We start from the raw sequence: 24,133 nt of genomic DNA, 5'->3' as shown, positions 1-24,133 counted from the left end.
AGCTGTAGCTAATTAAATCGAATGTTCATATAAGTTCTGACTTAGGGCAACGAAATCTTAAAAATGTCTTATTTTGCATTTTTTAAGCTGTTATTGTGTAATGCATGTACATTAAGAAGCGTCTTTGCTTTTGGGGATAGAACACATGTTGAGAATCTATTTACCTCTGTGAAATCCAATATAATCTTTGAAAGATTAACTCTTGAGGTAGCTAATAGGTTTCCTCTAGGAGAGCCAGGTGCTGTCATTCTTTGTTGTCTTCTTCAGGGGGGGAGAAAGGTGTTTTGATTTTTAAATATTAAAGATTTCTTTAAATAAAATTTAAGTTTGGAAAATGAAACCCACTGCCCATTTGATCAATGGAACAAGAAGGGTATGTAATATCTTAGAAGCTGCTTCATCCATTTACCTCTCCTGTGATCTAAAAACTATTAGACTAAAGAGTAAGTTCAAATGCTAAATTTAAAGGACATTTTTAAAAGAAGAGCGACAGCTGCTCTCTAAGAATTATGTCCATTAAGAATTATGTACTTGTCAAAAGGTGGGTACCCCTACCTCTCTCGGAAGAAATACATAGTTTCCTCACTCTCTGGTCAGAAAGACAGCTGCTTAGGTGGAGTAAAAAGGTCACAAAACCATGTCTCTACAGCAGTTGACCTGAACTAAGAACTTGCTTCACAGTGCCTTATATTTACAGTGTAAATACTTTAAGACAACCTCCTATCTGCTATTGTTATTGTTAGCTAGCATCTCTCTCATCCTCAGAGCTGTCATTCCGTATTTCCATGGTTAGAATACGCATCTCCTCAAAGGAGCTAACTTCATCCATGGCTTGCATCCGTGGACAGCCAGCATCTTGCAAGGTCACTCATTATTACAATAAAACACATTTGCAAGGGTTAGTTAGGATTGCAGTGAGCTGTTGCCCCAGGATTTTACCAGTACTCCCACACTGCCAAAGCAACCTGCTCCCTCCTTTAACTGGTATGTATCTACTCTCAGGATATCAGAATTTTTTAGTGAGTGGCATCTTGCTATGCTGTGATTCTGTCACTACCAAGTACTTACTGTGCATCATGGCATCAAAACCCAGGTGTTGCCTTATGTGCTTGAAGATAAAACAGAGGCAGGAAGAAGCAACGTGATCACACTTGTCTGACCCTTGCTTTGGCAGGTGAGGCTAAGAGCAGACCTCAGTTGTTTCTCTGCGTTCCCAAGGTCTTCCCTGAACATCTGCCAGATGTGGTGGTATTCTTAAAACTCTCTCTGCTGTTAGTGTCTGCTTGGGCTCTGGAGCCTGGCCACCTAATTGGAAACAAACCCTTTCTCAGGCTGCCAAAGGAAGTGGGACGTACTGACCCTCACACCACGCTCGCCTCAGCCTGCGACTGCTGTGTAAGCAGAGGATCCCTCCTTGGCCGTAGAGACGCCGTCAGCCATGGGCGACTTCACAGTGCAGAATGGTTACTGTTACTCGGTGGAAAATCCACCCAGGAGAAGCCAGCCTGACCTGTGACACACCTCACAATTCTCAAGATTTGCTTCAACAGGACACCTTGAGAGGGTCTCAGGAGATCGACACTCAAACAAGTTCTCCAAAACACATCTTTCGTGTCTTCTTTTAACTGAACGGAGTCTGTCTTACAAGTTAGTCATGTATGCTGTAAAAGGTTATAGACTGCATATAAACATGCTTAATGAAGCTGAATACTGCAAACATAAGCAGTAAAAATATTTTGTTTACTTAACATTTATACACACTCAAGTAAAAGCTTGTTAAGTTTGGTTGGCTAAGCTTGTTTTCAAAAGGGACCTAGACGGCCAAAATAATTAAATAAATCAGCATATGCATAACAACACAATCATTCATATTAGCATTCTAGTTAAGTCAGTGATTAATTTTCCTTTGAGGAAGAAGTGGTGGTAAAACAACTCTAGTCTAATATCTCGTAGCAATATTACAATCAACTCAAAATTCCAGATTATATCAACACATGCATATGTAATACAGGAGCAACTTTAAGAGCCTAAACTTTAAAGAGAACTCTGAATAAACATATGCTTATTTGAGTATTTCAATGTAGATTCAAACTAGCTGCTCTCCACAACTGGCTTGTAGATAGCTGCTCTGTCTGCAAATAAAGAGGTCACTAGAGTTTTCTACTGACTTTCAGTGGCTGAACTGGAAGAGCAGGGTAATGGCACAGCAGCAGCGGAAAGGACTAATTCTGCAGCAGCTCAGCTGTTGTCACAAAGGTTCATATGAACTCCAGCGGGATGGCGAGAGACACTGCAATGGTATCTTTTTAAAAACTTGACTAGCTGCTCTGTCGTGGACAATTTGGACATGGACATCATGAATGTTGCAACTGAGCTTTGAATACAGGCTTGGTGGGGGTTTTCCCCACTGATAGAGTTCTCCATCCTGTTTGTCAAAAAAGACTACAATAACACAAAGCATCACCCAGCTGGGAGCCATAAGACCAGCACCAGAGAGAAAACTGAAACCTTCTGCAGTGGGTCGGTCTTTTCACCCTGACTCGGAAGACAGGAAACTGAGCCTTTCTCTTGGGGACCGTGAAAGACGCTATGGGATGCCCGGTATGGATTAAGAGAGTGATCATGAATGCCTGAGAAAAACAACTTTCTATAGATTTTCATTAGTGGCTACAGCAGAGAGGGAATTTATCATCTTAGCAGGCCAGGAGAGCGGGACTTTCAATATCCAAACCGAGAAGCTGAGAAGGCAGCCCTTCTTTCCTTGCTCTAACTCTGTCCTTAAATATGCAGTACTCCAACATCTCAAAAAGGCTGTTGGCTTGTCTCCTACGGGCTCACTAACATTAAGTTAATGTTAATTTTATCATTAAGTTCTTATCTTCTCTCTGATTTTCTTTGCAGGAAAAAAGAAGTTACTGAGAAGGTCCGTGGACAATCTTGTGACTACAGAGATAAGTAAGATGGGGAAAAAAAAAAAAATCCTTGTGTCCCAATAGTAACATCTGCATCAGTTTTTGTGAGTTATTCTAGGGTGTTGGATTTTGGAGTCTTAATTTCAGTGACATCACTAAAGGCTTCCATAGGTTTTAGATTGTAGTGGAAACAGCAGCAGCTGGGTTCATGGATGATGTAGTGGCTCCAGACAGAAGTTGGTAGGCTAAGATATTCTCCGACTGGATAAAGCCCTAAGAAACCTGGTCTGATCTCATAGCTGACATTCTTTTGAGCAGAAGCTTGGACTAGAGCTCTCCTGAGGTCATTCTAACATGAATTATCCTACCATTCTATGAAAATAGAGAATATGCTTTACAGAAAGCAATGCAGATGGTAGGACAGAGAAGATGGCTCCCATCTAGAAAACAAATGATGCACTTTGAAAAAGATTGGGTTATGCCAGTTATTTTACAGTCTGAAGTTACATGAACCTGACAGAGGAACTTCTGTTTTCCTACTACAAGCCTATGGAGAGAGCAGTATGAATCTTTCAACACTGATGGAGTCCTACAAGATTCAGCTGGATTTCACCAGCACCACATTTTAATTGGGGAGGCACAGAGACTGCGAATAGAAGATTAAAAACATTGCTAAGAAGTTCTTACATTAACTTTGTTAATGTGAAAAAGATTCTTTAAAAAAGGGGGCATTTACAACCTCATGTTATCCACACATCAAAGGAGAACACGTTTGCCTCGATTCTAAGGTAAGTTTGTATGATTACAAAATCCTTCATGAACAGGTGAGTTAAGGGAGAGAAGAGGAGAGGATGTGGGTTCACATTTTTGCTTTAATATTAATATTTTGCACTTCTATAATCTCTTTCATCTAAGGATTTCAAAGTACTCTACAGACATTAATGAATTAAGCCTCACAGCAGTCCTGAGAGAAAAGGTAATTATTTAAAGATTGAAATTCAAAAAGAGCTGAATGGATGTAGATGGGACATAGCACTCCTAAAATCTCATATAGTACTTAGACCACATGGAAAATCCACTATTTTCCTCTTCATTGATATCCTATGTGCCTTCAAGGCCCATCCATAGTACTGGAAAAATTGTTAAGAAATTTTTTACAACTGCTTACGTACAGACAGTTGGGACACAATGACAACAGCAGTAGCAGAAATAAACCGGCAACGGGTCAGACTGCAAAAAAAGAGTTGTTTTGAACACGTTAAACTTAATTTCAGCCTAGAGAGGTAACATTCTACAGACTACTTTTGTACTGAAACTGATTTGCTTTACAAATTACAACATTCGGGATTGTATGAAATAACTTAACCAAGACAGCAGAGTTAGAGAAATGCTCTCCTGCTCAGAATCAAACCCAAAGTCTCTGAACACAGAGGCCACAGCACAAGGAAGGAGTCTTGGCACTCACTGGAATGGAAGCAAGGAAAACGCACAGTATACAATACATTAAAATACACTTATGTCTTTAATGACCAGCCAAATTCCTGTGCCTTTGCTCACTTGACAAGTTTCAGATATCAACAATTCTATTGATAGTTAGCAGAAGTCATCCCAAAGGATGCAATATCGTGTGCACTGATAAAACCAGTATCTTTCAGAAAGCAGGCAAAGCCTTTGATGCACGGGGACACGGCGTTTCAGGAGGCGAGCAGGTATTCTGTGAAGTCTTGCAACGTTTCTTCCCCTTTTATGTTTCCATTGGTCACAGATACACTTTCCTCTCAAGCGTATTCGCAGCTCTCCGAGCTGTAAAAAATCATAAGCAAGACCCAGAGGGAAAGTGCCTTGTATCTTCCAGGGAGGGTCTGTGCTGTAATCATGCAATGAGAGATCTCTCTTGATGTACAGCTTTCATTCAATGGAAGAGTCAACAGTCGCGTTAAGGGCATGTAATTTCCTAGCTCAGAAGTTGTTGCTGTCCTGGGGCATTAGGAAATGAACTTCTTTGCAATTCAATTTTTTTTCCCCAAGTTTTTTTTTGTAATTGATTATTCATACTTTGAACAGAGCTAGAAACTGAGAAGTATTTGCTTACAGAGAAAATAGCTTCACATCAATGAAGAAAACCTGCAATTACAAGTGGAAGCTCACTTCATGCTCTATAAAAAGAAAACAAGACCTGAGTTATAATACATGCATATTAGCCTTTATTTACAATTATGATAATCAAGCTTCAAGATAAACACCTAGGAGCAGTTTTTCCTGTAGGAGGGCACTATTCTAAGTGTTCAGCTATAAGAACTCTTGAGTCGCCTTGGCCAGCCAGCGTTTGGTTCACAAGAAGAGCATCATTTAAAGGCCATCCTCCCCCTTGCTTTGTGCTGCTATGTACCTCCACCCTTCGGAGAGTACGGCAAGCTGAAAAAATGTCTAACCCCGAAATCACCATCGCTATACAGATTAACCAGGAATAGCAGCGTTGGAGCAAAGCCGGCTGCATCCATCCCTCTACAACTACTCTAAGGTCTTAGAAAGTAAAAGCCGATGTACCAAGTCATGCCAAAAATCAGTTTTGTCCAATATCCTATCCCTAACAGTACTCAGCAACCAAAGCCTGTGAAAAGATGTAAGAACAAACCAAGCACAGCATTATATTTCTGTACTGTATATTCCCAGCTTCCAGCAATTTGTGGCTCATAGCCTGAGCTGGGCAATGCCTTCTATTTCTTGTATTAAAAGAGAGAGCAAATGAGTACTCCCATGTCCTCCTCTGAAGATAAACAGCTGCGCAAGTATAGGCACCCAGGCATCCCACCCAATCTCCTCAACTGTTCGTGTTAAAATAGGTATAACTGTGTATGAATTCTCATAAGGATGTGGGCAGAAGACCAAGCAAGACCTTTCTCAGTGATGCCCAGTGAAAGAACAGGAAGAAATGGACACAAGGTGAAATACAGGAAATCCCGTTTAAATATTTTTAAAGTCTTTCTTTTTCTTTTTTTTTTTTTTTTTTTTTTATTTTAAGGGTGATCAAACACAGGAACAGGTTGCCGAGAGAGGCGGTGTAGTCTCCATCCTTGGACACAATTCCTTGGACACAATCCTGGACAACCTGCTGTAGCTGACCTGGCTGAGCATGGGTTTAAACTAGGTGATCTCCAGAGATGCCTGCCCACCTCAGCTGCTCTGTGGTCGTGTAAAATACCCTTGAGTAGCAAGTAGTAGTGTGTTGGAAAAGGTCCAGACCCAAAGGATTTCTGTTCTTCCTGGCTTGAAGCAAGACTTGAAGCTGCATCTTCCATAGCCCAAACTCTGTATTCTGTATGAATAACTATCTGCTCTCAGGCCAGAGTCACATACACTTAGTCATTCTCCATAGCTTAACGGTTAAGACATTCCCTCAATATATGGATAAGACAATTATCCAGTACATTTATCTTTAGCTGCCTTGTATGAGCAAGCTCTCATATAAGTCAGCTGCAAAAGTGCTACCAAGTTTCCCAGCAAAAATATAGTATTTTCTTTTAGCCTATTGGGTTGCAGATGTTTATGCACTAACAGTTTATCATCAACAGAACCTGAATTTTTCAGCTCCAAAGTACAAGTAAAAACTTGAACTAACAGTTACGATGACTGGTAACAAATACAAGATCAAAACAATCTCTCTGGTCCTGCACTATATAAGTAGGCAAAAGCATATGTTTTATCAAGGGGTCATGGAGAAGACATTGAAGCATTTGAGAAGTCTGCAGAATTCAAGCTCCCAGACTGGGCTTCATCTCAAAAATCTTCACACACACATCATTAACAGATTAAGAGCTTAAACCTCTGGTTTCTCAGCACAGGCTTCTCTCATTTGAAGGTTATTTTATCTTTTATGAGTAGCAACAGCCCTTATTTTCTCTGTGGCTTAGCCATTAAGTCATGGCGTTTATTTCAGTTACTATTAATGCATCTGGATGAACAGCAAAATTTTACTTTCTAATCCAAACTCTATAACGATGTGCAGCATCAAGATACGCATAGTTCTTTCCTTTTGAAAAGCAGAGGCCGTACGTTTGCAAATTCCTACAGAAGTGAAGTTGTGAGGATTCTCAGTGTTCTTTATATGCTGTCCACACACCACTGCATTTTACTTCTCAGTACCCAAGGTTTGTGGTCAAGACGCTGCTTATTCCAGGCTGCAGAACTCAAGACACCCATCAGCCCAGAAAGGCTCTTTAATCCAGGGCTGAAAAACATTGGAGGTAGAAGATTTTCAGATCTCAGGTGAAGTTTGTTTGTCCTCATATGGAGTGTTCAAGTCCTACATTCTTACTTTCTGACAAGCTGTCCCCTTACCTATGTTTTTCACTTTCAAAATGTCTCCCCTAGAGCACTGAAGCAAGGGTATTTAAACTATGCTTCTAAACAGACTAATGTCTATTTAAAAAGAAATGTGTAAGGAAGCTTAAGGATTGCTGAATCTCTCTTTCTTGACAGAAGCTACTTATATCCAAGACGTCAATGTTTCCTCTAACAAAGTGCAACAGGTGCTTCCTGTATTATTTGTTATTAAAAAAGAGTTTAAACCAAATTCCAAAATCCAAACATTCAGACACTGGGAAGATCAGAATTACAGATTAAAAACAGTAAATAACACCTTACCTTGTGTAACATTCAAAATCAAGCTCTAACTCCACAGTTTATGCTTCTGTTCATTTATTACTAGGATTGGCTTCGCTGTTGGCCTGTACTTTTAGGCAGCTGATGAACAGGGATTAGCTTTGCTTGTATTATTCACTCAGAGAGCTAATGTTCTATTATAATTTATTTCCATCGAACTGACACAAGCAAGTACTAATTCAAAAACCAGTTCTAAAATACAACCGACACTAAAAAGTTCCTCTGCTGTCTTTGGAGCCCCAACATGGCCAAACAAACTCAAGAAAGTAAGAATAAAGCTAGGATGAGAATTCAGGTGGTTCTTAGCCCGAGCCGAGGCGCTCAGCATCTCAGCGAGGCGTGCAGCCCGGCCACTGGCTAACTGCGCGACCCTGCCGTGGCACACACACAGAGCAGCAATGCTAGATGCACACCGAAGAGAGTTTTAATCCGAAAAATCCCACGAGGAAGAAAGGAAATGTGTTTGTTCCCAAGACAGGTTTGCACAACACTGAGTGGTTCACAACATTGAGTTCACTTCTGCTGTTGTCAAATCCACCTGCTATGGTCTCTCCCCATTTTGTATACTGTAAAACCATCAACAACTGCTAGTTATCACATGTTGTCCTATTTAAACACCACACAAACAGATTTTCATTGCGGTTACAGGAACTGTTGTTACTTTGTTTGCAAGTATCTGCTCCCATGTTAATTTAATCAGTTACAGAAAACTAAAATCCATCCTAACGTTAGCCAAAATTTACTGGAGTGTAAAGCAAACCTGATGCATTTATTCCACACTGGCAGTCCTAACCTGACACCCTTAAAGACATACAATATTGCCAGGGGAAGGAGAAGCCAGGGCGAAGAACAGTTGCAGCTGTGAAGCCTGCACCTCACACCTTTGTCTACAGAGCAGTCGTTACCACAACTGCAGAAGGAAGGAGGAGAGCAACAGCATGAGCCAGCCCTGCAGTGCTCAGCTGCTGCCGAGGAGCCGAGAGAGGCATCGGTCTGGGGGCAACGTGTACCTCAGGTGAACATCCCTCTGCCTTTTTATAAACTGTTAAAATAAAGCTGAAGGAGAGCAGAAACAAAACCTAAAGAACCCATATCCAAGGTAACCACCACTGGATGATGTTTATTTTGGCTGATTTCTTCTTTGCATTCAATGTCTCTTAGACTTCTTGGAGCAAGGAATTTCTTTTGAGGATTGCAATAACATCAATACCAATAAAAGGCCCCTATATTTTTTGGTAATTTCACCTGAAACCTAGCTGCTGCTGCTTATGCCTTGTAGGACAAATCTCTCCAAGGGAATTATATGCAAAGATCAGGTACTTGTAAACAAAATGAAGGTTCCATACCAAAAATACTCTGGATCAATCATGTGAAAAAACAGGCTTCCCTTTCCCACTTCCCTTTTTATACATATACATATATGGTTTTTTTCTTTTTTTTTTGTCTGGGTAGGGGAAAGAGGGGGTTGAGGAAAGAATATTATGACTATTGACCTGAGACAGTCTCCTGGAAATAATCTAACAGCAGGGAACCGCAAGTCCTTTTCAAAACCAATGAAGCAAGAAAATGCTGTTGACCAAGCTATTGTGAGAGATTTGAGGGAAGGGAGAGGGGAAAAAAAAAAAAAAAGATGAAGAAGGAAGAGAAAGGATGAAACTATGGCTTAGACTGATATTTAATATTTCCGTTAAAAGGAAGCCACATCTTTTCGAGGCCAACACTTTTATGCCATCTCTACCGCAACGAACCCTTGTTCCAAAAAGACGCTGGTTTTCAGCGGGAGGCAGCCGGCATGCTTAGGCTTATGACAGCAGGACTTTGGCTCACATCATGCAGTGCTACATAGCCTTGGATTTCCCCTGATCTGTCTCTCCTTATTACGCCTTTTTTTTGGTAGCTTTGAAAAACAAGACAGTATTTCTGTAAATTTCATATCAGTCTATGTCCTTCTTTGGGGGCTCTGTCTTTTCAGTAAAAGGCCACTGCCTGAGACATAGGAATTCTGAAATCTTCATGTTTATTAAAAAAAAAACACAACTGGGGGGAGACCCAAAAAGCATATTCCCAGTCCTAATGTGCCCAGCAGCAACCAGCATTGCCAGGACTACGTCCACTATGAAATTCTGGCTTCATAGAGACCCTGGGGGTCAGGAGAACCTTGCTGGGATACGTTTGGTGTCTCTTACTTCAGGGTGCTACTACCAGTACCAGCTGGGTCAAGCACTATAGCAAAGCTGGCCCTAGGAACATAGATAGCACACATATTAATTATCTGCTTTCTGCAGATGCTTTTTCTCCACAAAATCCCTTTTGTTTCAGAATTACAAAGCACAATATTGATATATTGTTGGATCTGCACCTCATAGTACTTAAAAACATACTAAAGTACCTATATGCTCTCTCAAATAAACAACATTCACCATCTTAAATAACTTAAGAATGACTATAGATGAGACATGGTCGTGTTAGAGAAACTTCCCACTCAGGATTTGGGTTTTGTTTGTTCTTAATGATCTTTGGTTCTTTTTGCTGATCTTTCATTCTTTTTGTGCATGTGCACAGGCACAGAGCGCAGTTTCCCACTGAAATACAAACCCCTCAGTGTTAATTCGTCTTTTGAGTTAATCCAGTTACACTGAAAGCCAAGAGACTGAAATTATTATCGTTGTGGACTGACAGTTAGGGGCTCCACCGGGAAGCCGTAGCAGGGGATTTGACTTTCCCAGTTCCTCATCATTTTCCCACATCAAGTCTGCTAATCTAAACTGTACACAAACAAAGAGGGGTTTATTGTCTGTGGGTGTTAGGAAAGTCAAAACTGAAGCTGTGTATGAACTCTGGCTTTTATTTATGGCATTTGCTGGCGAAACAGACGCTTTTTTTCCCACAACATCATAAAGGAGAGTGGAATCCTGCTCTAAACCATCAGAAATCATCTATTATTACTCAGATATGTGTAGCCACTATTCGCACAGAGCAATTTCATTAATAAGTTAGTACATATTTACATTTTTAACCATGATATCATACTTTAGGATTCTTTTTAAAGGGAGAATCCTTGTTTTTTTCAAGAAGTAAAAAACAAACCAGAGCAGACAGGTTTTAAGAACTTGACATAGTTAGCTATAAAAGAAAATTCCTCTACCATATCAAAGGCGAGTGTTGTGCAGAAGCACCAACACAGACGTGCAGAGAACAAAATCTAAACTATGGATGAAATAATGAAGATACTTTTCCACACATTTAAGTATCAAATAAATAGCCAAGAAAAATGCCATGAAAAAATGAAGAAAAAGGCTAAACAAAAAAGCCACAAACCTCCTTTTGGATGAAAGCAAGCATGTGTCATGGGAGACCGAAGGGTAATGTATTCAGAAAGCTCTCGGTGCCTGAAAATGAAGGCTTAGAATGAAAGCACCTCATCAGCCATAACTCTAGTGTCACTAACATAAAGCTATAATCTTTTTTCCTGTGTTCTGACTATTATCCAAGCACTAAGTGTCAGTTACGAAGATGTAAGAGAGCAGGAATTTTCAGGGGGGTGGAAATCTTTCGTTGCCTGTTTTCTTATATATAGGAATGTTAAGAATAAAATTACAATTTTGTCGTAGCTTTTAACTGATCTTTGGTTTACTGGTGCTGTGACAACCTTTTAAGGAGGTAGAATGTGAAGTGAAATGATACTTTAACACTCTAATGGACCGAAAGTATCTTTTTAAAAAAAAAAACCACCAAAAACAGCAGTTTCAATATCAACACTGGAAAGGCTAAAGCCCATATATATGACGAAAGTGGGAAAGAAGCCGGTTTGTTAGCAAGGAGGAAGGGATACCAGTTCAAGCTTCTGATACTGTTTTTGTATTTTGAGGGCTGGTAGATAAAATGTAACTGCCTGGAGTCAAAGAAATCCTTTGCTTTACCTTTATTTTTACCTAACTATTTCACAGAAGAGAAAACAGAAGCATTGCAAAGGGAAATGATTTATGAAAAACGTCCTCCTCATCCATAATCTGTCATTCTTTCCTGATATAGCTTGTATAGAATAGTCACACTGGTGTTTGCAGCACTTTCTTTAAAGAATAAGATACTAATCGGAACAAGCAAGAAAGCAGAATATACCCGTGAGCTAGCAGTGAAGCTCAACCTGCTTTTTTTTCGCTTCATAGCTGAATATTGACAAGGTTTCAGACTTCAGGCAGACTATGGATTTGATGGGATACCTGAATTTTGAACTTGCTCTCCAGAGCAGGAGCATGTAGAAATTTCGATTCACTTTATTCATGACTTCCTCTTAAAGCAAAAAGGCTCTCACCTGCAATTTCTAGTACGTGTGCAACATTTTATCTTATTTTTAAAAGTAATTTATGTAAGTGATAAATATGTATATGGAGGTACTTTGATTTAATAACATTTGTTCACTGCTTCCATGAGACACAAATGTAGCTGACCAGACAGGGAAATAAAAGCTACGCCTATCCTAGAAGGACACGAAGTTGGGTTTACACAAAGATTTGTAGTTCAAAATACACCATAGGCTGCTAGTTCAAACAGGTGAGGTATAAATTGTCTTTGGGGGTAACTTCTTACCAAACTGCTGTATTCAGGGTCTTCTGCCTTGAATAACTGGAAGATTAGGTGCAGCTCAGCTCAGCCATGCTCTCTCCTCATCCTCTCCCTCTTTTGGCACGCTGACATACAGACTGCTGAACTGATTTTCCCACTTAGAAAGGCTCTGCACGCTGAGTTATTTTCAGGAAACAGTTTATATTTTTAAAGCTATTTATTAGCACCTTATTAACACAAAATAGTCTATTCCCTTTTAATATGGATACTAGATTTTTCCATCCAGTATTTAAGAACCTAGTGCACAAGAACTAATATCTCACTGACAGGAACTCTTGAGCAAACTTAGTGCTATTTTGCATGGCTTTTAAAGGGATAAGGGACTCTTCCTCCTTCCTCCCTCTCCCTACACATGCAGAGATGATTAAAACAGGAGACAATTTTCAAAAAGAAGTTCCTCTATGTGGAAAGAGCCCTTCAGCCGCTGCTTAGGGTGAGCTGGAGAACGAAACAACCCAGTCTTTGTTTAACCACAAATATTTTCTTAAGGAGTACTCCAGATGATTGTATTCGAGTTTTTAATCCATATATGTCATCACTCGTACAAGAAAAGTTACACTACATCTCTTCCAGAGAAAGTCATTTAAAAATATCATCAGTACAGATTCAACTATGATAATAGAAAAACCCAACTGCTAATTATACCACGAATCAGTCTGACCCAGGGCTTTGGGAGTCATGGGGGGTTTTGGTAACAGTAAAATGAAGCAGCAAAGTTTAGGACGCAAAGTGTTCTCATCCCAAAGTGTTCCTGTACTCGCTACTCTGAGGGAACTAGGCAATAAAATGCTTCAGTCACCCACAGGGCAAGCACTCAAACTGCAGTCATGCATCCACGCATTTGGGTATTGTCCTCTGGTTCCTCAATTTCACACTTTGCTAGAAGCACGCAGTAGCAGCAAGTTTCAATTACTCACATCTAAAACACTTGCCAACATTGATGAGCCGGAACTGTGGCATTCGGATCCCCGCCTCTGATACAGAGACAGCACCCGTTTGAATTCTCTAACACTGTCTAGTTATCATTATTTTGAACATAGCTTTCTGCATCCTAAAGAGACCTATTAAAGCAGGAATATGGCAAATGACACATTACTTACTACAAATCACACGTGGTAGCCTTTTTTAGCAGAAAAAAACCATTTCTTCCTTTAAATTTAGAAGAAATTAAATGCATCCCCTGCTGCCACAAGTAATGACAGAAAGCAGCATTTAAAAAATACTAAGTGGTTGCTTATTTACTCATACCCACAGAAATCACACGTTAGCTTGCTATGCGCACAAATGGGTTCACATCTACAAATTGCAAGTAATTCAGTGAAGTTTACTGCAGTATGGTTAACTCATTTTTTTTGGCTTGTCAATTCCGTTAGCATCACCCCGTTGCCTCAGAAGATGGGAATCAGTCCAAAGGATCATCTACAGTATTACTGCAGCAACTCCTCAGCTGACAGAGCAGCAGCTAACGAGTATAGACTTCCACCCTGGAGCCATTTCTGTGGGGATACGGGTCTGAGATATTACAGCCCGAGTTAAACTCGCTCTCTTCCCTCACCCAGAAGTAGCTAGTGACCAGGAAGTCTTAGGTCCTGGGCTAGCTTTTATCTTATTTTATGTTCAGGAAAAATAATAGCTGTATTCAGTATTTAAGAGTCACCTACATTCTCCCATTTGCCCCATTAATCCAGGAAAACAAAGAAACGTGGAAACATATCTGCTGCTGGAGTTCACTCAACATTTCTATAATTATCCCTGCTGAGAAACTCATTTTACAGAGTGGGTTTTTTTTTTCCCCACAGAGAAGGAAAAACAGATTAATTCCTTGGCAACAAAATTCTAATTAATCAAAAATGGGGGTCTATTCATTCTTCACTTCTTCATTACAATAAAATATCAGATGTTTACTGCTGAAATTATAGTCTTGATTCAATGCAAAATCAGGTGGCTCTTAAGATTCAATTATAAAAATAAAAATTAGGTTTATTGACTCTGCCCAAGTGTTTATCTTGATCTGTGATTCACTGATTACAGAGATAAATGATTTAACATGAGGCAGGACTTTCTGCAAACAACTGGAGAAACACGCTTATCTCCAACCCAACGGGCTGTCAGTCATCCAGCGAGCCGTCCCCATGTCAACAGCAGAGAACTGGCTTCGTACCTCCTCAGCTTCATTATGTGAAGGAAAACAAAGTCTTCAAGAGCAATCTGGCCCCTACATAAAGGCCACTTAGGGCACTACTGGCACTGTCACCAAGGTCTTTGCAGAAAGGTTTGCTTTTCAGTACGTACAAGCTTCCATCGCGTCTGTTCCAATATAAAGAGCAGCTTTCCATGCCAATACCCCGTCCATCGTCCGACTCTGCTTCCTTTGAGCCACATCTCTGCTCTGTTAACGACAACACCAATATTCCGAGGATGGGGAGGTTTTGCCTTTTCGTAATTGCATGAACTTGACCCTGCCTGTACTGAATTGCTGAAAACTTGTCTGTTAACGCTAGTTTGTGTGTACAGTAATTTCTAAAGGAAAAATATTGAACCTTACTTACCTGATAGTGTCTGTCTTTAATCATGTTTTCGTATGAAATCCAGCTGCTGAGAAGTGAAACAAAACACAGTAGTGGTGCTGGCTCTTCTGTTTTTCCACAGATTTCTTGAATCTGGGGGAACAGATAGCGGAGAGATGTGTCTGAACCTTGCCTTTGTTCCCCCCTTAGACAAAAAACACCCTAGATTCCACCTTTACTTAACATATAGTAATTTGAAGAGACTAAGAAAGCAATGGACATGCTGGCTAAATGCATAAAGGGGACATTCTTGCACTTACAAACTCAGGAGACAGTGAAAAGCTGACCAGTTAATATATTCAATGAGCTTCACCCTCACCCCTCTCAGGCCTCTGTAATTTTGATAAGCAGCACCTTCTTCCCCTCAGGCTTTTTAGTCTACACCATCTTCTAGAATTAAAGTAGCTACCTCTGCTATGTCCCGCACAATTCATCTGGAAATCCTCCCTAATAAGACGCTTGAAGTTCTGCTCTATGCAGGGATATTTAAGCTTCTCTTGTCCTACCTCCATAGCATGGCCTTAACCACCAGGAGAATATTACAAATTCTTATCCTGAAGTTCTTTCACTTGTAGAGCATAACTGACTTTTTATTAGGCCAGAGAAAGAAATGCATTGCAATTGAAAAGTGAGGGCATCCACCTGCCATTCTTGCCCTACACCAAACACTACACAGGTATTTTGTGGGAAATATTCACTGGAGACACCAGGCGTACCTTAGTGCAGATGCATGGGCTGTGATAGTTTCTGGTTCTTTTTCACTCTTTGGCACAATAAGTGTTTACCTAGAATATTCATCATGCAGAAAATTTAAAATCACCCCAGGCGTAGCCAGAGGCGGCTGTTTGGGTGCCTGGGGAAGCTGGAGTGGGCTTGGCCAGAGGGAAGGGACTCAGCATCTAAAGTCCACCATCAACTGGAACTGTTGGAGCGGGTCCAAAGGAGGGCTACAAAAATGATCCGAGGGCTGGAGCACCTCTCCTATGAGGACAGGCTGAGAGATTTGGGCTTGTTCAGCCTGGAGAAGAGAAGGCTGTGGGGAGACCTGATTGCAGCCTTTCAGTACTTAAAGGGAGCCTATAGGAAAGATGGGGACAATCTTTTTAGTAGAGACAGCAGTGACAGGACGAGGGGTAATGGTTTTAAACTAAAATAGGGTAGGTTTAGGCTGGATATAAGGAAGAAATTCTTTACAATGAGGGTGGTGAAACACTGGAATGGGTTGCCCAGAGAGGTGGTAGAGGCCCCATCCCTGGAAACATTCAAGACCAGGTTGGACAGGGCTCTGAGCAACCTGATCTAGTTAGTGGTGTCCCTGCTCGCTGCGGGGGGGTTGGACTAGATGACCTCTAGGAGTCCCTTCCAACCCAAAACTTTCTATGATTCTATGATCAACTGTGAGTCGAGCAAGGATCTTTGCAAATCTAAGCCCAGTTCCCAAACAAACACCCTACTTACCTGAAAATCCTCCCTCGGCTATTTTGCGGTTGTGAACAGAGTATCAAAATAGAGTCTTTGTTTCTGCCGATGCTCCTGGATGCTGCTGTAATTCAGACAAGAAATAGCACATAGGTGTAAAGCCAGCTGGTTGCTGTCCCACCCCACTGACAAACCTCCGCCCACAGCCTCACGCCGCCACGGAGGAGCTGGACGCACCACTGACCACCATTTCACATGACAAAGTTCTCTGAAGAGGAGGCTTCCCTTTTTCGAACCAACAACGAAAGGGCATCCCGGACTTGAGAGGACGCACAGCCAGCTTCCTCCAGGATAAATGGCCCTTGCAGAAGGCGCCTACGTGCCTGCTAACAGCCTACTCTACCTCACCTCACAGCGCGGCGTGCCGAGCGTCTTTCCGGGCCCCTGTCATTTTAACGGACAACTCTCCGTGGTGGCTAAACACTGCATCAGTTCACCCCGGGGAAGAAGGAGCAAACTCTGCTAGTGGTGTGTACCTGAGTGACAGGCCAGGACTTGGAGCACAGCCAGCAGGGAATGCACAGTGAAAGCCCCAGTTCATCGTCACCTTCGCCGGATGCAAAATTCTCCCGTGTCAGATTATTCAGAAGAAAAAAGGCTCTTTGTTAGAGCACCACGCATCTTCCTGCGTTCTCCGAGGGGGGAGAAACAAAACAGAACAAGATAACTACGAAATGAATATTCAATCGCATTTAAGTTTCTTTTTTTTCCTTTGTATCTTCTCAAGAAAATCTCCTCAGAGAATCATTGTTTCTGGGAAGAATTGGTGAGGCTGCCAAGGAAAGCAAATTGGATTTTATTTTGACAGGCACACCACAACGTGTATTTATCACCCTCTGTGCCTTCCTGGAGCATGGGTACTACTGCATCACACTGTCTACGCCAACGACCTCGTCTGGAGTGTTGTAATGCCCAGAGAGCACCCTAAATGTATTTGTCTAGTTATTAGCCTTAATTGCTAGGCTTTCAGCAGGAATACAGCAAAAGGTAATAAACACAAGTTTCCTTTAATAATAGAAGACTAAGTTCTTTTTCTCATACAGTTCTCAGGTAATGTATATTGGACTACGTACTTTTTTTTCCAATAAAAACATTTCAAGACAGTCAAACATGGCTTTAATTTTTTGGAAAAAAAACACTCTTAAAAATTTGATATTAACAACATTTTTCATTTCTCTTGATTTCTGTGACATCTTAATCAAAACCTTCACTGTAAGGCTCTGGTAAATGACATTTTACTGTAGTTTCAAGTAACAAAAATTGTTAATTAATCACAACAGGGAATTAAGCCTATTTTAACAATAAGAATTACAAATAGCCTTTGAAAAGTAGTGCTCAAAATATTTTGTCTACAAAATATTATTCACTTCTTTTATAAACTGAAACAGACAGGGCTCAGGAGCCCATTCCTGGGGGGTGCTAGATCTTTGAAAACTCCATGAAACTTCAGGATCCATTTAGTCATTCTTCTTGCTCGCTCTCTTCACTCACCTCCGCCAGTTCTCCTAGTACAACTCAACTGTCCACAGAATTTAAAGCACTAAGTATTTTCAATTAATGACAGAAACCTGTGCAAAAAACTCTCAGTCCTCTCGTAGGTTAGAATCGCGCTCTAGCAGCAGCCTAACAGGGTTCCAAGCCAAGCATCAGCTCAGCTGGGATTTTAACTAGAACAACACGGACTAGAATTCATGAGTAAAACCCTCCTGACCATCTTCTGTTTGCAAGAGTGGACACATGTGTCAGCACTTGCTATACCAGCAAATGATACCTTGATAGATTTATGCAGCAAGAGATTTGGTGAGAAAGTTATAATGAATCTCTGAGCATATTTAAGGAAAAACAACTGCCAGAGAATAAGGCAAAGATAATTACTGTTGACATGTTTAATCCCTTTGTGGCAGATGAAATAATTCAGCTTGGTTAAGATGCTACATACAGAATATAGAGGAGTGTTTCAATAGAGATGACATTTGGAACAGAAGATGGCAGGTGCACGTAAAGTTTATTTCTGATATTATGGGCTTTGCAGTGGATTTACTGCAGTCAGGCAGCATTCTCTCGGGGGAAAAAAAGAAAAAGGTTATCTGTGCAGTGCTGAATAACTCCCTCTACACACAAAAGACACAGGAAAGTTAGCTAATGGAAAGACAAGTCTGTTTTCAACTCATAACAGAATTTTGCTTTTAATTGCACACGGAAGGAACTCAGAATCCCCTATTCCCTTTATGCCATTATAATGCATGCCATTTTGAGAAGTAAGGAAATATTATTGCCCATTCCACAGCGTGGAATCCACAGCACAGAAACTAATAGTCTGCCTTTCAGATGTACTTCCTGCAAGGCAGACTGGATACCAGGCATACAGCGCCAAGTCCCTTCGAAAGAGCCAGACTTCTCAAGCTGCAGAAGGTCATTCCGTAAGGACTGCTTCCAGCTAGAAAGCTGGCAGCAAGACGGAAAGAAGAACGCCGAGTCCCTGCTCAATGCATTCAGCAGTACATTGCAGACTTAGAGATAACTGCAATGTCCACCCGTGTCCCAGTCCCGGTGCCTATCACGTGTCCATCACTGTGGTACCCAACAGCCTGCAAGAACGCAACTCTTCTGGATGGGCCTACCCAAGGGCAGGCTTAAAAGAGACTCAGTGTGAAACAAATGAGCTATCAGAAGCAGAGTAAGAAGCACCTTAAGATGAAAAGGTGGCTCGAGTTAGAAAGGCGGAGCTAGCCAGAAGGCTTAAAGCAAGACACGTGAAGAGCAAACACAAAGAAACCGCTTTCAAACCTAATACGTCACAACAATCCAGGGTAAAGGAGAATTTCACTGAAATGGAGAAAAATCTTTAAACAGAAAATACTATTAACATTCTTGAATCAAATTCATTCCTGATCTAAGTCCTCTGAACCCAGTCAGTTTACACTAGAGTAAAATTTATTCCTTGGTGCAACATTCTTCCAATTGAATGAGTTAAGCTGAACAATTCAACACAAGAATATTATGAATCTATTCAGTCGAACCAGAGGAGTAAAGTATGTCTGTACAATGTCAGTGTAGTCTGTTTTGTTAATCCTACAGTACCGAGTATTCTGCTATCGACATGCCATTTAACATTACAATGTGTCATCTCTCAGCTAAAGCACGGAGAAGGGATGGAATTTGTGTGAGAATCTGCATTTTGAACAAACACGAACTTTTGGATGTGTCTGTGCAGTAGGAATCCTTTTGAACAAGAACTTAGATGCTGCTTGTTGGCAAGAACTTTGTGAAACCAAGTCTTAAGAAAAATGTTTCACAGGCTGCTTTAAGAATCCCTGCTAGACTCCACTGTAAATATGTGACAGAAGAAATACAAAAGAAATTAAGCGGTTTCAGTAGCACAATCACTTAGGGAAATAAGCTCATCACATAAAATTTTTTGGCAGGAAATTAACTTTTTATTGTATAGTCATTCCAAGCTTTTGGTTGAACAGTAATATCAGATGCTACTTGATACGGTCACGTGTGCTTGGCCCATATGCACCAGTAACCCCTGCAGCATCACAACAGAGCTGGTGACGCTGCCTGTGACAGCGCTGCCTGCTGCTATCGAAGCAGCAGCAAAAGAGCACCTCTTTCCAATAGATCCCACCGGGGAATGAATACCGTCACAGCCCCTCGCACCTGCGCAGTTCAGACACAAGCGCTGTCGACACTTCTCACCTCAGACATTTATCCACCCCTCATCTCTGTTACTCCTGTCTCCTCCTCTCTGAGCACTCGTCTTCTCATCTGCCTTTCAATCATCAGCAAAAGGCAGTGGTGGGAGAATATCAAACACAAAGAAGCTTGGGCTGATGGACACTGAAGCTCCCTGTCAGACCAAGGCACGCAATGGCCAATGGATCTGCAGGTTCTGTAGAAATGCTACATATTTTATATATACATATATATAAAATGTGAGTCCTGACGCTATTATACTAATCTCTTTTCAGGAACAGAGTTGACCCTGTATTTTAGCTGGCCCATGAACTTCAGACTTCAGTGAGTTGGGTGGAAAGCACACAAAGTACTAAAAAATAATACAAATCTAATCCTCTAGTTCAAGGACATGAAGCAAATAGCCCTTTGCTCCACTTTGGACTTTAGATTTGGATCAGAAAATAACATCTCGCTGAAAGACTGGTCTGGGTGTTTCTTTCTGGCAAGCAGAAATCCCCTCCATTTCTCAAAAAAACCCCGATTCATTTACATGGCCCCAAGTCTCAACTCTTTGTAGAGACAGCTCACCTCCGAAACGCTGGAAGAAAGAGTTTTGCAACACACTAAAACAGTTTAGATGCTATTACCTGGAAAATGTTTGACTGGAAATAGTAGAATGCATTTGGAGCAGAAAACTGCTCTTTGCTGAGTACCCTGAACTCTCCGCTCCGTACGCTCAGCACCAGAAAGTGCTAAGAAAGCACCCTGCAGAACCTCCGATGCGTTGGATCTTGAGCATACCCCCACTGCTGTGCTCTTCGCTGCTTCTCCTAATAACTCATCGTAACACAGACTATACCTGCAGAAGCGAAGCACCGGAATGCTACAGCTCTGTTTCTCTTTGTACCATGCTATTAATATTCTTGGAGTGTAGTTTCTGGTGCATGCATTAAGTTTTAATTAGCATTCCCTGAAATTATCATGCCTGAAAAAGGCAGTTGTTTGTTTAGGAATCCAGGTTTCCATAATGGGGTTTTTTGTTTGTTTCCTTCCCAGCCCTTCACCTCAGTTTGACCAGCTGATTTAATTTGCCTAATTTAAAAAGATAATGTAACAACTGAAAGCAAATAAACTGAAGTTAAATTGAATCAACTCCTTCCATAATATGCCTTAATATGATTTAATTTTATGCAGACTAATGAATACAGAATTAGTTAAGGCTCGTGTAAAGCACTCCGCAGCGCTTTTCGGACCAGGCACTGCCACCTCCCGAGCCCAGTGCTGTGCCCTGCACCCAGCTGCTCCCGTCCTGCCGCCGCGGCCACCGAGTGCTGCTCCTGCACCCAGATTTGGGGCTGCCAGTTATTGCTCCCCCATCATCTCTCCCTGCAACTGCACCAGTCCCCAGGCGGGCAGGTGGCAGCGGCGATTCCTTTGGGTACCTACGTGCCACTACGGCTGCGTGCGGCTACTGCCGAGCTGATTTTAGTGACCGCTCAGGCTATGTGGACCACACACTGCCGTCTCGGGAGATATCGGGTGGCAAAAACACATGAGATCACTTTTAGACATTGTATTTTTTAGTCTGCCCCATATCACTTCATTTGCCATCATTTCTCTACTGTATCTATTTAATCTTTAAAAGCCTTTTTTTTTTTAAAATCTTTTAAAAGCCATTTAGTGCTGTTATACACTGTACAAAATTACACATCTCATTTTGCTGGGTAAATAATCTGCCGTGCATACAGCTGGCAAGCCCCTCTCCTGCAGTTTCATCTTGTGGGTGCAAAGCAGTAAAAGCAGCCTGACCTGTAGTGAATCCAGGCGCTGGCACCACGTCTGCGAGAGGCACAGTCTAAAGATACCATCACGCTCTGGAAAACTTTATTCTTAGCTCTGAAACAAAGATATGTTTTTGTTACAACATAACCCAGAGTGAAGATGAGGACCTCAGAAGGATAAATATTATAATCCTAATTACTACACAATTTTGAAGCGACTGGAGAGATTAATGTTAGAGAAGCATCTGAGTAAGGAAAAACGCTGTGGTTTCTGACTACATTGCACTTCTGAATCTACTCTGCCTTCTTTTCCTTTTTACTGAATAAAACAATTTCATTATCCATACTTAAAAAACAAGTATATCAAACATTTAACCCAATCTACTGGAGTTTTCTGAGGTATTATGGGGTCTGCTTGTATCATGAACTTCTTGACTGGAAGTACATACCTGCAGAAGACCGCAGTCTCTGCTCGATGCCCATCAGACATTAGAATTATGGTATAATAAAAGAGGGATACCCATCACCTCTAAAATTATCTTGAACAAAAGAAACATTACAAGAAAACATGACAATTGAAAAAGACACATGCAACAAATAGCAGCACTCAGAAGGATTCCCACAAGCAGTACTTCTGCAATGGACCTGGATGCCTAACGTTAGGCACTTGCCTGCGTAGCTCCCACAGGCGACTTTCCTTACAAACTCACAATTCCAGCCCAAGAAAGAGCAAACCGCAAACCAGTTCCTTGCAGAAAGCAGCCTCAAACAGTCCAAACAATCAGGCAGCAGGGCAGCAAGCTACGGAAAGTTCACTTTTCTGAATGTTGTACAAACAACAGGATCTTTTAAATTCACATACCATCAGTGATTTTTTTTTAACTTTATGGCAGATGACACTTCGATGTCATCACTACATCTCACAGAACGGTCGAGGTCAGAGGGGGCCTCTGGAGGTCATCATGTCCAACCCCCTGCTCAAGCAGGGCCACCTACAGCCCCTTGCCTTGGACCATGCCCAGACAACTTCTGAGCATCTCCAGGGGTGGAGATGTGAGTGATACTGTAAATGGAATTACCTGATCAGAATGATTTCAGTAAAATTCTTTATGCATTTGGTTTTCTGTGAGCCCTACGTTACAGTTCCGCTTGACAGAAGAACAGCGTCGCATCCACGAAGCCCAGCAGCGCGAGGCGTGGAACTCCGCTGCCTTCTGATCTCGCTAAAGCGAATCCCCTGTTAACAACACACGTCCACGCAAGAAGTGCAGCTCTGAGCAGAGCGTGCAAAGCAAACCTGATCAGTGCTTTCTTCGGCCCAGCATACAGCTAACGCTGCTGTAGGAAGAGGGAAATACCTCTTGGTAAGATAAGGAGCCATGCTTAACTAGAATATAGACAGCAGCACTTCAATGGATATATTCTTGACTTATTTACCACCATACATATAATCCCAGTTTATCATTCATTGGACTCAGCTAAACCACAAGGATATACCACACATACTCTTTAATCCACATGACGATGCTTCAGGTAACTCGTTAGTTGAACTAGCCTAGATAAAATTACATGTCCTCTTCCTGGCATCAGGTGGCCTCTTGGTTCTGCACATTACTTGAAATTAGCAAACACCCCATGTGAGAGCCACCGTGCAAAAGCCTTCAAGGTTACACATTACAAGGCCTATTCTTAACTCCATACTGGTGCCTCTGGTTCCCAGTCAGAGCCATACAACTTCTAACCCTTCTGCTTTTCTCTTTAAAAACGTACCTAGCAGAGAATGTAAGCGCTGCTTCTTATACCTGGGGCTACCGAGAGCAACTCAAGTGAGGGCAGAGACATACAAGCAGTTTAAGTTGACAGCTGCAACCGAGCACAGCGATTGCCTGCCCCAGGTATTTCTATAATCTCAAAGAGGCAAAGGCAGTAGCATGGGAGGGGAGACCACAGAAGAGGCACACAAGTTACCAACTGAATAATTATTTCAACAACTGTTACCATGTTAGCAACAGTTTTGACCTTTACTTCAAAATATCTGATGCTGTCAGAAGGGACAGATTGCAAGGCAAACTTTAAGACTAGGAAAGATCTCCCCCGAACAAAGGGCACGAGAGATACTGTGATGTGTTTGAACAGAGATAGTGGCTTCTTGATTAGAGAATAAGGACAATTTTCAAAGCTCAGCATAAACGAAATAAGTAACCAAGTGACAGCTCGAATGTAAAAGCCCGATTTTTGGTTTTTTTCCCCAGTTTGATTTCTGAAATGCAGAAATCCTTCTGCTCCTCATTCAAGGAACTTGGACTCCAGCAAACATGGTATTGCGTGTGATGATCCCTGCAAAAAAACCAAACAAACAAGCAAAACACACACACACACATTTTTTAGTATTTAAGTGTTTAGAATTGTGCTTCTTGTGAGCCACGCG

The 24,133-nt window shown here is 41.4% G+C and overlaps 1 long non-coding RNA gene across 1 annotated transcript; it reads right to left on the bottom strand.

Annotated features, from left to right (window-relative positions):
- Nucleotides 1-14,352: 14,352 nt before the first annotated feature.
- Nucleotides 14,353-16,860, bottom strand: LOC142362015 (uncharacterized). The gene is made up of 4 exons (XR_012764590.1): nucleotides 16,720-16,860; nucleotides 16,223-16,307; nucleotides 14,747-14,857; nucleotides 14,353-14,586 (listed from the first exon to the last, which is right to left on the bottom strand). It is a non-coding gene; the product is annotated as an uncharacterized LOC142362015 (long non-coding RNA).
- Nucleotides 16,861-24,133: the final 7,273 nt, after the last annotated feature.

Source organism: Opisthocomus hoazin, chromosome 7 (genome assembly GCF_030867145.1).
Source record: "Opisthocomus hoazin isolate bOpiHoa1 chromosome 7, bOpiHoa1.hap1, whole genome shotgun sequence".
NCBI lineage: Eukaryota > Metazoa > Chordata > Aves > Opisthocomiformes > Opisthocomidae > Opisthocomus > Opisthocomus hoazin.
This window is presented reverse-complemented; position numbering and strand designations above follow the sequence as displayed.